Below are 12419 nucleotides of genomic sequence, written 5' to 3'. Positions count from 1 at the left end.
GCTGACCAGCACGGGTCTGCTTCTGCACCGGCATAATCTTCAAAACCTCGTCTTTGCGAGAGGCCCCAAGAAAAGTCAATGATCTCAGATTCCTTACTGGGCAGAGAGAAGAGGTAGATCTCCTCCAGGGACTTGATCTTCATGTCTTTGACCAAGCGGCCCAGCTTGGTGACGGGCATCCACTCCTTATCCTCGGCCTTGCCTCCACGAGCTCCGCAGCCTTGGCCCCGACCCCGACCCCGTCCACAGCCGCGACCCCGGCCCCGGATGCCACTGCCGAAACCTCCGCGGAAGCCACCACGGTTCCCCATCCCAGGGCCACCAGGGCCTCCGGGCCCCCCCGCTGCACCGGCGTCATCCGCCATTTGGTGTTTCCTCGGAGAAGGATGGTGCCTTCTTATTGCGTCCTCGTGTAAGGGGGAAGCAGTTTCCCTACAGCCTCTTTTATAAAGGCACTAATCCCATTTGTGAAGGCTCCATCCCTCTGACCCAATCACCTCCCAAAGCCCCTACGTTCTAATACCATCACCTTGAAGGTTAAGTTTCAACATATAAATTCTGGGGGAATACCAACATTCAGACCACAGCAGACACTGATCCCATCTTGAGGGTCCCACCCTTACAGCCTCATCGAAAATGAATTACCTCTTCAAGCCCCACCTCCAAATGCTATCATGGGGGGTTAATGCTTCGATGTAGGAATTGTGGGAGGACACAAACATTCTGCCCATAGCATCCTGGTAGGCTGGGAGGGTCTTAGCATCCAGCTTCCCAGCAGCTGCTCCTTCCTGGTCAGGTCCAGCCTCACCATATCAACTCCCTTCCTTGTGATGCTCCCTCCCTGGTGAGGAGTGTGATAGTCCTGGGGGCTGAATGGGAAGAGAGACGGAAGTACTTTCTAAGAAATCTAGAGCAGGGCTCTACTGTTCTATAAGAATGCATTGGCCAAAACCAAAACAAACAAACACAAAGCCCAACCACAACAACTACCAGAATGAAAAAATTGCACTTATAACTTAAAACTTTTTAAATAAAACTTTTAAAATTATTTAATAACTGTTACATCTAATTATGATATCTAGTATTAATTTTTTTTTCTGAGCAGTCTAACTCTGTTGCCCAGGCTGGAGTGTAGTGGTGCGATCTCTGCTCACTGCAACCTCTGCCTCCCAGGTTCAGGCAATTCTCATGCCTCAGCCCCCCAAGTAGCTGGGATTACAGGTGGGCACCACCACGCCCAGCTAATTTTAGTAATTTTACTAGAGATGGATTTTCACCGTGTTGGCCAGGCTGGTCTCGAACTCCTGGCCTCAAGCAATCCTTCTGCCTCGGCCTCCCAAAGTGCTGGGATTACAAGCATGAGCGCGTCTGTCCTGGTATTCATTTTTTAGAAAAATTTTCATATCATTTTAATTTTAAAAATTTAATCTTTATTTTATCAAGATATTTATCTTGACACCATCTGAAAAACTTACTTATGCATTGAACAAATTATTATTTCTCTTTTGTATTCATTTCCCCTTCTTCTTTCCCTGGTGGTACAGAGCATTGTATAAAATTAGTTATTCGTTCACAAGGGTCATTTTATTGTAAATGATTTTATTTTCAATTTCTCTGTAGCACTATATTTGAAAACAGAATACTGAATTATACTGGAAATGGGTGTTGCTTCCTGTACTCTTGGGTTATGCAGAGGGGGAGGAGGAGAGGATCCCTGATGCTGGGGAAATAGCCAGGGCACCTGACATGGTGGTGATAGAGATTGTGTGTCTTGTACTCTGTGGCAGCCATCACACCATCAACTTGATTACCTCTGCATTCAGGGAGCTCACCCCACTGAAGAGGGCAAGAAGCTTAGGAGCAGTGACAGTTTAGTCTTTCAGTAGCAGAATTAAAAATCTCTTTGTTGGCTGGGTGAAGTGGCTTATGCCTGTAATCCTAGCACTTTGGGAGTCCAAAGTGGGCAGATTACTTGAGGCCAGGTAGGCGTTCCAGACCAGCCTGGCCAACATGGTGAAACCCTGTCTCTACTAAAAATACAAAAATTAGCTGGGTGTGGTAGTGCAGGCCTGTAATCCCAGCTACTGGGGAGGCTGAGGCATGAGAATCGCTTGACCCTGGGAGGGGGAGGTTGCAGTGAGCCGAGATTGCGCCACTGCACTCCAGCCTGGGTGACAGAGTGAAACAGTATCTCAAAAAAACAAAAAAAACAAAACAAAAAAAAAAAGTTTCTTTGTTTTTGCTTTCTCCTCCTTTTTTCTTGGATTCCTATAAAAGTTTTAAGCCATTTGTCACTGAGTGTCCACTAACCCCATGCTGCGTCCCAGTAGTTTGAATTTAAGGAGACAAACCTCACCATTTGAAGAGACACAGTGGCTATGTCAAAGGCTGTCCCGTCTTCTTCCACTTGGGGAGATTCTGCCTGAGAGGAACAATGGTCTTTGCAGCATTAGCGCCTCATTTGCTTTAAGCAGATACAGGGATTTGTAGTTTTTGAAAACAAATTCAATTACCACTTTTTTCTTTGGGGGTGTCCTTTTTTTGCCCTTCAAAAGTCATTCACCCCTGTCTATTGATAACATTCTCAGATAGAGGCAAGTTGGGGAGTGTTCCCTTCACCCCGTACTTCTCTGTGGTGAAAGAGGCAGGAAAAGTAAGCCCTTGGCAGTCAACATATTCACATTTATGGAAAGAAAGTGCCAAATTATCCCTCGAAATGTTCTAAGACCTGAGTTGACCCCAAATTGTACTGTGAGAGGAAACAGATGGAGGAATAAAAGATGTCCTTTTGAGAAAGAAATCCTTTCTTATATCAAGAGGCTTCTACAGAGAACTGTTCCCCCATTCCCAAGAACCAGGGAGTCCAAGAAAACCCCACCCCACTGATTGGTCTAAGGATTTTGGTGCAGGAACAGATATACTGCTTGATCACTGCATCGTAATTGGTTTTGAAAACACATTTGCAAAATGGCAGTGAGCCAAACACTCCCTTCCTCTCAGTGCCTTCCCTTTTAGAGCGCTTATGACTGATTTAAAGGATTTTTTTCCTCTGTGTCCCCCACAACTTTTTCTGAAGAGGCAAAATATCCCAAGTTATTTGAACTGAGTCCTAGCTCTGAACAACCTGCCCATGACAAGAAGAAAACAGAGCTCAGGTTTGCTGATTTTGATAGCAGGATGGAACTGAACTACAATTTACTTGTCTTGCCCAGAGCCAGCTCAAATATAAAGCAGATTGGAACAGCCCCAGAGTTTCATTGTTGCAGGGCTGGATTCAAAGTTCAATAAAATAGAGAAAAATATCCTTTGAAGACCTAGGAAGCATATGGGGGCATGAAAGTGTACACACGTGTGTTATTTTATGATTGTATTGAACGAGTGAGGTGGTAACTTTGGAGTTTTGCTGAAATCCTGAAGTCTCTTTTTTTTTTTCCCCTGAGCATTTCCAATTCAGAAGCCAAGTTGCACATCTTCTCTCCATATGACAAGGACAATCCGATGTGGGAGTGAGGCTTGCTTTAATTCTCGGTGGCTGAGACCTTTGCGCAGAGGTCTTCATTGAATAACAACATGGTGTTACATGGTTGTGATGGGCACAGGAGGGCTGTATTATGGTGATGGTTTTTGTGTGTGTGTGTGTGCGTGTGTGTATGCATGTATGTATAGACAGAAGGTAGAAAGCAACAGAATTCAGATTCTACAGGGTAGAAGTTTTGGCCTTTGTTTTAGCTTTTGTGTCACGAAGAGTTGCATGTGGCTATAAATATGAACATGATTGGCAAAATCTGCAGATTACGTAAAACCTGTGAAGGGTGTAGAATGCTTTATATACATCACATATTGGCAGTGTCTATTCATAGGATGCACATTGTAGAACTTGCTCTTTTTTTTTTTGTTTTGTTTTGAGCTTACTCATTCTGTGTTGATGTGTACTTTTTTGTTCTCTCCCCTTTCAAAAATCTTATTTTGAGCAGCCTAACTGGAGATTTGTAAGAGGGTAACTCTCAAGATCACATCTGTTTAGATCAAAGGGCAGGACTAGTTCCTGGTGTTGGCAAAGGGATTATGTAACAAGAAATCCTCATTGGTGTCAATGTGACACATGGGATGACGTGGCAATTGGGAAAAATAAGGACATAAGTCAATATTCCCTCACCAGCTTCAGTGTTGGAACTGTTTTTCCATAAAATACTTTTTATTCTTTGTCTGTTACTCCCTAATTGGAACTGATACCTGAAAATTTTCTCTTGCTAATTTTTTATTGTGATTTTGCCACCAGGCTGCTCATTAGAAAACCTCAGCTGCAAAGTTGCCTCTTTGAAGCAGCAGGACTAGCCACATCTTCCTACACCACCCCGCCCTAGTTCCGCTTTTCCAGCAAGGGATGGAGGGAGATTAGCTTTGCCTCATAATCGGGCAAGTTCAAAATATTAAATCTTTTCTGCCTTTTATACTTTTCTGATTCAGGAGTGGCTGGAAATATTGGAAACCTACATCCTGTCAGATTTTGCAGAACTCCACCTGTCACAGGGATTCTTGGGACTTGGTCACAGGGTGACATCTGGCCTGAAAAGGAAAGTCCAAACCACACAGGAGTGCTGTGGAGTTACCTATTTTCAATGGATTTCTCTGTTCCTGATGGATTTAGGTTTTTATGTTTGTTTGTTTGTTTGTTTTTGAGGTGGAGTCTTGCTCTATTGCCCAGGCTGGAATGCAGTGGCGTGATCTCAGCTCACTGCAGCCTCCACCTCCCAGGTTCAAGCGATTCTACTGCCTCAGTGTCCCAAGTAGCTGGGATTACAGGTGCCCACCACCATGCCAGGCTAATTTTTGTATTTTTAGTAGAGGCAGGGTTTCACCATGTTGGCCAGGCTGGTCTCGATCTCCTGACCTCAAATGATCCATCCACCTCGGTCTCCCAAAGTGCTGGGATTACAGGCGTGAGGCACCACGACTGGTCAGATTTTAGTATTTTAAAGACTGTACATTTTACTCAATCTTTGAAATCTCTGACCTCTCTTCTTCCCAGGCCCTGGAAGCAAGTTTGTGACTGAAAGAGGCCTGTAGGTGAAGAGCCATTTCTAATGTCCTCCACATCATTGCTTCACACTTCATTATGCATCCGAATCATCTAGGCATCTTGTTAACAGGCAGATTCTGATCCCTTAGGTTTGGGGCGGTACCCCAGAATCTATTTATGTATTTATTTATTGAGACAGGACTTCGCTCTGTGGCCCAGGCTGGAGTGCAGTGGCAGGATCATAGCTCTCTCTAACCTCTTAACTCTTGTGCTCACGTGGTCCTTCCACCTCAGCCTCCTGAGTAGGTGGGACTACAGGCAGGTACTACCACAGCTGGCTAATTTGTAAACTTTTTGTGTGGACAGGAATCTCGTTATGTTACCCAGCCTGGTCTTGAACTCCTGGCCTCAAGCAATCCTCCCACCTCAGCCTCCCAAACCTCTGGTATTACATGTGTGAGCCACCACTCCAGGCCATGACTCTTTTTGTCAGTGCCAGATGATGCCTGTGAGCTGCACTTTTAGGCCTAAATGATCAGGTCTCGCATCTTCACTGGCAGTGGTGGGAGAGTAGGCCTGGCTGGGCATGGTGCAAAGATACTGAAAAATTTGCCCTGACTCTCTCAGCCCCACCAATGTTCTGTGCATTTACAGACCCTCTTCAAAAGTGCAGTTGACCTTGAACAACTAGGGGATTGGGGGGCTGACACCCTGTGTAGTGGAAAATCTGATCTCCCCCAAACTTAACTACCAATAGCCTACTATTGACCAGAAATTTTATGGATAATTCGAACAGTGGATCGACACATATTTTGTATGTTATATATATTATATACGGTATTCTTACAATAAAGTTAGCTGAGAAAAAATGTCATTAAGAAAATGATAGAGGCCAGGCAAGGTGGCTCACGCCTTTAATCCCAGAACTCTGGGAGGCCAAGGAGGTTGGATTACCTGATATCAGGAGTTTGAGACTAGCCTGACCAATATGGTGAAACCCCGTCTTTACTAAAAATACAAAAATTAGTCAGGTGCGGTGGTACATGCCTGTAATCCCAGCTACTCAGGAGGCTGAGGTGGGAGAATCGCTTGAACCCAGAAGGCAGAGGTTGCAGTGAGCCGAGATGGCGCCATTGCACTCCAGCCTGTGTACCTGTCTCCTACCTCCACAATGTACTCCACAAATGTTCCTATTTGAGACTCCATCTCAAAAAAAAAAAAAAAAAAAAATAGAGAAAATGTGTTTACTATTCATTAAATGGAAGTAGATCATAAATATCTTCACCCTCATTGTCTTCAGGTTGAGTTGGCTGAGGAGGAGGAGGGATTGGTTTTGCTGTCTCTGGGGTGGCAGAGGCAGAAAAAATCCATGAGTAAGTGGACTCTGTAGCCCAAACCTGTGTTGTTCAAAGATCAACTGTATTTGGAATAAACTAAATAATGTTGTGCTATTTCAGGACCCAGCCTGTGGGAGACAGGGTAGAGACAGGTTATGGAAAAGAATGAGATCAAACAGATACACAGAAAGATAGAGATGGATGGGGCAGACAGTCTCTCCTGTAATTTCTGTCACTATCTCTTCCATCCTTTTCTCTGTTTCAATTTCATCTTTCTCCATCTTGTTTTCCTCATTGCTTTTCTGTCTGTTGTAAGATAACAGAATAATTCCACTAAAGTTCAGAGACACTGGGAACTTGGAAAGCAAAATCTGAGACCCAGCCCTGCCACTGAGTGTGACTGGGCCAGTAACTTGGGGTCTCCAGGCCTCAGTGTCCTTTTCTGTAACATGAGCAAGTTTGGTGAGAAGATTTCTAGACCTTTTCCAGCTCTTCAGGGCTATGACTCATAATCCATGTAAATATGTTTATCTGTTACTTGGGGCAAATCTGTACAATATGCAATGTAAATGAGTGAACTGTGATCTCGTCAGGGTTACTGGAGTACATAATTCGCAAGTCCACTGGGCATGTGAACGTGTGCTGAGGATACTCTTGGGTGACCATCCTGCCCCCACACCGACCCCCCAGTGCCATCGGAGGTCCCCTGTGTGAGGCTGTCTGAGAGAACCATCCTCTGGATTTCTCAGAATTAAAAATCTGTTCTTTAGGGCTTTCACAGCCCTTGTAAAAGATTATCATTATTATTATTCATATAATTTGACGGGCAGATTCTTGTCTAATATCCCCAGAGTCAGAAAACTCACTTGAAAGCCTTCAAAACTTGGAACTGTGAAACTCATTTTGTAAATAATGTCATGCATTGTTATTTCCTGGGGAAGGGGACTGGAAGAAGACAAGGAGACCTGTTGACTCTGGAGATGGGGAGTGATGGAGAAAGGGTGGTTGGTCCATTACGTTTCTTCTTCTTCCCACCCACCCCGCAGTTGTTTGTTTTCCAAGTATAATTACGAACAAGTGACCAGATTAAAAAAAAAAAAAAAAAAGCCAAAAAAGAAAGGAGAAGCCATTGGGTACTGCAGAGGATAAAGCCTGTTCATCAGGGTGGACAAAAAAATCTATGACCACCGAGAACACCATCAGCCAGCTTCTGCTTCTTGTTCTCCTGTCCTGCGTCTGTGGGGAAAATTAGACCAGTTGGAGAGAAGTTGAAGTTATCCTGGACCATTTCATCATGATGTAGAGAAACCCAGCAGCATCTATGGAAGGAAGGAGAGGTGTTCTGAGATTGCTTCCTGGGGATGGTGACTAATATTTGCAGAGTGCCTTTGAGAGGTGACAATGTGCTAGCAGCCCTCACTCTCAGCACCTCCTCAGCCTCGGTGCCCACTCTGGCAGCACTTGAGGAGCCCTTCAGCCCACCAAGGCACTGTGGGAGCCCCTCTCTGGGCTGGCTGAGGCCGGAGCCGCCTCCCTCTGCTGGCGGGGAGGTGTGGAGGGAGAGGCGCAGGCAGGAACCCGGTGCATTCGTGGTCCAGTGTGAGTTCCTGCGGGCAGGGGCGCAGCTCGGTGGGCCCCACAAACCAAGCGGCCTGCCGGCACCATCAGCCCAGGGCAGTGAGGGGCTTAGCACCCGGGCCAGCAGCTGCGCAGGTTGCACCAGGTCCCCCCAGCGGTGCTGCCCGCTGGCGCCACACTCAGATTCTCACTGGGCCTTAGCTGCCTCCCGGAAGGTCAGAGCTCGGGACCTGCTGCCTGCCATGTCTGAGCTCCTCCCCCTGAGGTAGGCTCCAGCACGGCCTGAGCCTCCCCGACAGGCGCCGCCCCCTGCTCGGTGGTGCCCGGTCCCATCAATAGCCCAAGGGCTGAGGAGTGCAGGCGTGGCTTGGGACTGGTGGGCAGCTCCGCCTGCAGCCCTGGTGCAGGATCCACTGGGTGACGCCAACTAGGCTCCTGAAGCAGTGGGGACTTGGAGAACTTTTATATCTAGCCAGAGGATTGTATGTGCACCGATCAGCACTGTGTCTAGCTCAGGGTTTGTGAATACACCAATTGGTACTCTGTATCTAGCTAACCTAGTGGGGACTTGGAGAACTTTTCCCTCTAGCACTCTGTCTAGCTCAAGGATTATAAATGCACCAATCAGTACTCTGTCAAAGTGGACCAATCAGCTCTCTGTAAAATGGACCAATCAGCTATCTGTAAAATAGACCAGTCAGCAGGATGTGGGGGAGAGGAGGGGGGGCGGGTCAGATAAGGGAATAACAGCAGTCTGCTCTAGCCAACCAGCGCCAACCAGCTTTGGTTCCCTTTCACACTGTGGAAGCTTTGTTCCTTTGCTCTTTGCACTAAATCTTGCTGCTGCTTACGTTTTGGATCCATGCTGCCTTTATGAGCTGTAACATTCACTGTGAAGGTCTGCAGCTTCACTCCTGAAGCCAGGGAGACCATGAACCCACTAGGAAGAAGGAACAACTCTAGATCTGCTGTCTTTAAGAGATGTAACACTCACCAGGAAGGTCTGTAGCTTCATTCTTGACAGTGAGGCCACGAACCCACCAGAAGCAAGATGCTCCAGACACATCTGAACATCTGAAGGAACAAACTCTGGACACACCATCTTTAAGAACTGTTAACACTCACTGCAAGGGTCCGTGGCTTCATTCTTGAAGTCATTGAGACCAAGAACCCATCAATTCCGGAAACACCTTCATCTATGTTGTCACAGATTGACAGGTCCATGGCCCACCCCACCCCGCCCCAAGGTCCCTTAGCTAGTAAGGGTGGAGCTAAGATGACAGCCCCGAATCTTAAGCTTCACTTAACTGGGCAGCCTCATAGTAAAGAACTGGCAGCCTGAACCTAGAAGGCCTGAAACGAGTTGCCTTCTGACGTACCACCAGCTCTCTAGTGAAGAGAAGATGGCGGCCACCCATGAATGACTCCAAGCCTTCTTGTGAGAATGGGTCACAGAATCATCTCTCACCTTTGCTGGACTTTAGCCTTGACCCTTGTACCTCAAATTGCAGTCAGGAGTGAGCAGTTGGCCAAACTAAACATGACCGTTGGGAAATCAGTTTTCCAGAATTGTTACTTCAGAGAAGTAGTAAATCATGGAGGTAGGAGACAGGTAACATTTGTGGAGGTAGGAGACAGGTACCATAAAAGTGAGGGGAGAAAACCTCCTTAGAAGGATGGGTGACATTGTCCANTTTATTGGGAGTATTTAAAAATTTGCTTTATACAAATTTATTTTCCTTTTTTTTTTCTTTTTTTTTTTTTTTTTTTTGTTTTTTTTTAACAATTTAATTTTTATGTTATGTTTGGGGGCACATGTAAAGGTTTTTTACATAGGTAAACACGTGTCACAGGGGTTTGTTGTACATATTATTTCATCATCCAGGTATTAAGCCCAGTACCCAATTGTTATCTTTTCTGCTCCTCTCCCTCCTGCTACTGCCCACCTTCCCCCCTCAAGTAGACCCCAGTGTCTGCCGTTCCCTTCTTTGTGTTCATAAGTTCTCATCATTTAGCTCCCACGTGATTCATTTTATTTCCTAGTATCTACTTAATAGAGTATTGAGTTGCTGTTTCTTTAATACTGATGCCCTAAATGTAAGCAGGGACAGCAAGTCAGTCTGAGCAAAGATGCAACTCTCTCTGCCTCTGCCACCTTCCCCAAGTCTAAGCCTCCCTCATCTCTGGCTTTACATTGACAGTAGTCTCTTCACTGGGCTACCTGCTTCCACTCTTGCCCCATTCCAAAGAATTCTCCAGAATTCAGCCAGACAGATCATGTTGAACTGCACATGAGCATGTTTGAACATGCCACCCTCTGTTGTAAATCGCCATAACGTCTCATGGCCCTTTTGTCTTGTTTTCAGTTTTTTTAATTTGTAATTTTTGTGAGTACATAGTAGATATGTGTATTTATGAGATACATGAGATATTTTGATACCGGCATACAATGTGTAATAGTTACATCAGGCTCATGGCTATTTTTTTTTTTTTTTTTCTTAAGGAGACGGGTTTTGATCTGACGCCCAAGGTGGAGTGCAGTGGTGCAGTCCTAGCTCACTGCAGCCTGGGCTCAAGCAATCCTCCTGCCCTGGCCTACTAAAGTACTGATATTATAATACAAGTGTGAGTCACCATGCCTGGCCTCGAATTTTTAATATAATAGGTATTTATATACCTATAAATCTATTGCCCACAAAAAATGGAACATTCACAACATGTATCTACCCGAGTGCTGCACTCCATCCCCTAACGCTGTCAACTCATGACTCTAAGCCTTGTACTTGACTATTTCTTTGCTTTATTGAAACATGATTTTATTACATTAGTATGTTCCTAAAATATGTCTTGTTAAATTTTAGTTACCTTTAACTTTTTGAAAAGTTTGTCATTTTGTGTGTTATCTGCTGGGACCTGCTTTGTTTATTTCATAACATGTTGCTAAGACTCACCCATATTGTTGCATGTGGTTGTAGTGGATTTGCTTTCACTGCTTTTTAATATTCCATTGTGTGACTATACCAGTTTTTATTTGTCTCTTCTTCTGTGGTCTTTTGGTTGCTTCCAGAGTTTTGCTAATGGCATTGTGCTGCTGAGAACATCTTGCACAACTTCGTACTGTTCTTAGGGTAAAGACCATATCTGCATAGCTTGGATCCTACCCAACACTCCACCTTTGCCTCATCCTTGCTCCCCTCCTTTTCTGTGCTTCACCTCATCCCAGTATAGTAAGGACTGGAAGTAAGAAGGATGTGGTCAAGAAATTGAAATACTCCTTCTCTTCGCTCTTCCCTTGCTAACTTCAATGTTTCCTACAAATTCCAGATCAATCATTAATGTACACTTTAGCATATCTTCCTTTAAATCCCAGAGCAGGAGGTCAATTCAACTATGTTGTGCTTTTTTTTTTTTTTCCTTGAGATGGAGTCTCGCTCTGTCGCCCAGGCTGGAGTACAGTGGCCAGATCTCAGCTCACTGCAAGCTCCGCCTCCCGGGTTTACGCCATTTTCCTGCCTCAGCCTCCCGAGTAGCTGGGACTACAGGCGCCCACCACCTCGCCTGGCTAGTTTTTTGTATTTTTTTTTTAGTAGAGACGGGGTTTCACCGTATTAGCCAGGATGGTCTCGATCTCCTGACCTTGTGATCCGCCCGCCTCGGCCTCCCAAAGTGCTGGGATTACAGGCTTGAGCCACCGCACCGGCCTATGTTGTGCTTTTATAGCTCTTTGGACCTCCTGTCTGAACACTTGCCACGGTTATCGTTTTTTGGTACACTGCATTTGCATGGTGTGATTAATACCTGCTCTTCTACTGGACTTTCAGCTCTGAGAACAGGGACTATCCCTCATTGTTCTCAGTTGTACCTCCAGGACCCAGCGTGTTGCCTGCCTAGCAGGAGCTTAATATAGAATTTTAAATGAATAAAAGTAACCTAAAACAGTTAGGAGAGTAATTGAAAATGCATAGAGGCCGGACACAATGGCTCACGCCTGTAATCTCAACACTTTGGGAGGCCAAGGCAGGTGGATCACCTGAGGTCAGGAGTTTGAGACCAGCCTGGCCAACATGGCGAAATCCCATCTCAACTAAATACATAAAAATGAGCTGGGCGTTGTGGTGCACGCCTGTAATCCCAGCTACTCGGGAGGCTGAGGCAGGGAGAATCGCTTGAATCCGGGAGGTGGAGGTTGCGGTGAGCTGAGATCACGCCACTACACCCCAGCCTGGGTGACAGAGCAAGACTCCGTCTTAAAAAAAGAAAAAGAAAAAAGAAAATGCATTGAGACCACATAACAGGATCCAGTGTGCTTTTCCTCAAACTCTACAGTAGGAGTCATCAAACTTTTTCTCTAAAGAATCAGTCAGCATTTTAGACTTTATAGGCCACCCAGTCTCTGAAAAACTGTTCAACTTTGCTGTTATTTCATGAAAGCAGTCATAGATAATATGTAAACAAATGAGCATGGCCATGTTTCAATACACCTT

At 45.4% G+C, this 12419-nt stretch overlaps 1 pseudogene across 1 annotated transcript in view; it reads right to left on the bottom strand.

Moving 5' to 3' along the window:
* Positions 1-379, bottom strand: part of LOC108521269 (40S ribosomal protein S2-like) — a 9695-nt pseudogene extending 9316 nt beyond the window's left edge. Inside the window, exon 1 of the transcript XR_001883153.1 lies at positions 7-379. The product of XR_001883153.1 is annotated as a 40S ribosomal protein S2-like (transcript). The remainder of the gene's footprint in view (positions 1-6) is intronic.
* Positions 380-12419: the final 12040 nt, after the last annotated feature.

The sequence above is a fragment of the Rhinopithecus bieti genome, unplaced genomic scaffold (genome assembly GCF_001698545.2).
Source record: "Rhinopithecus bieti isolate Rb0 unplaced genomic scaffold, ASM169854v2 scaffold_58852, whole genome shotgun sequence".
Classification (NCBI taxonomy): Eukaryota; Metazoa; Chordata; class Mammalia; order Primates; family Cercopithecidae; genus Rhinopithecus; species Rhinopithecus bieti.
This window is presented reverse-complemented; position numbering and strand designations above follow the sequence as displayed.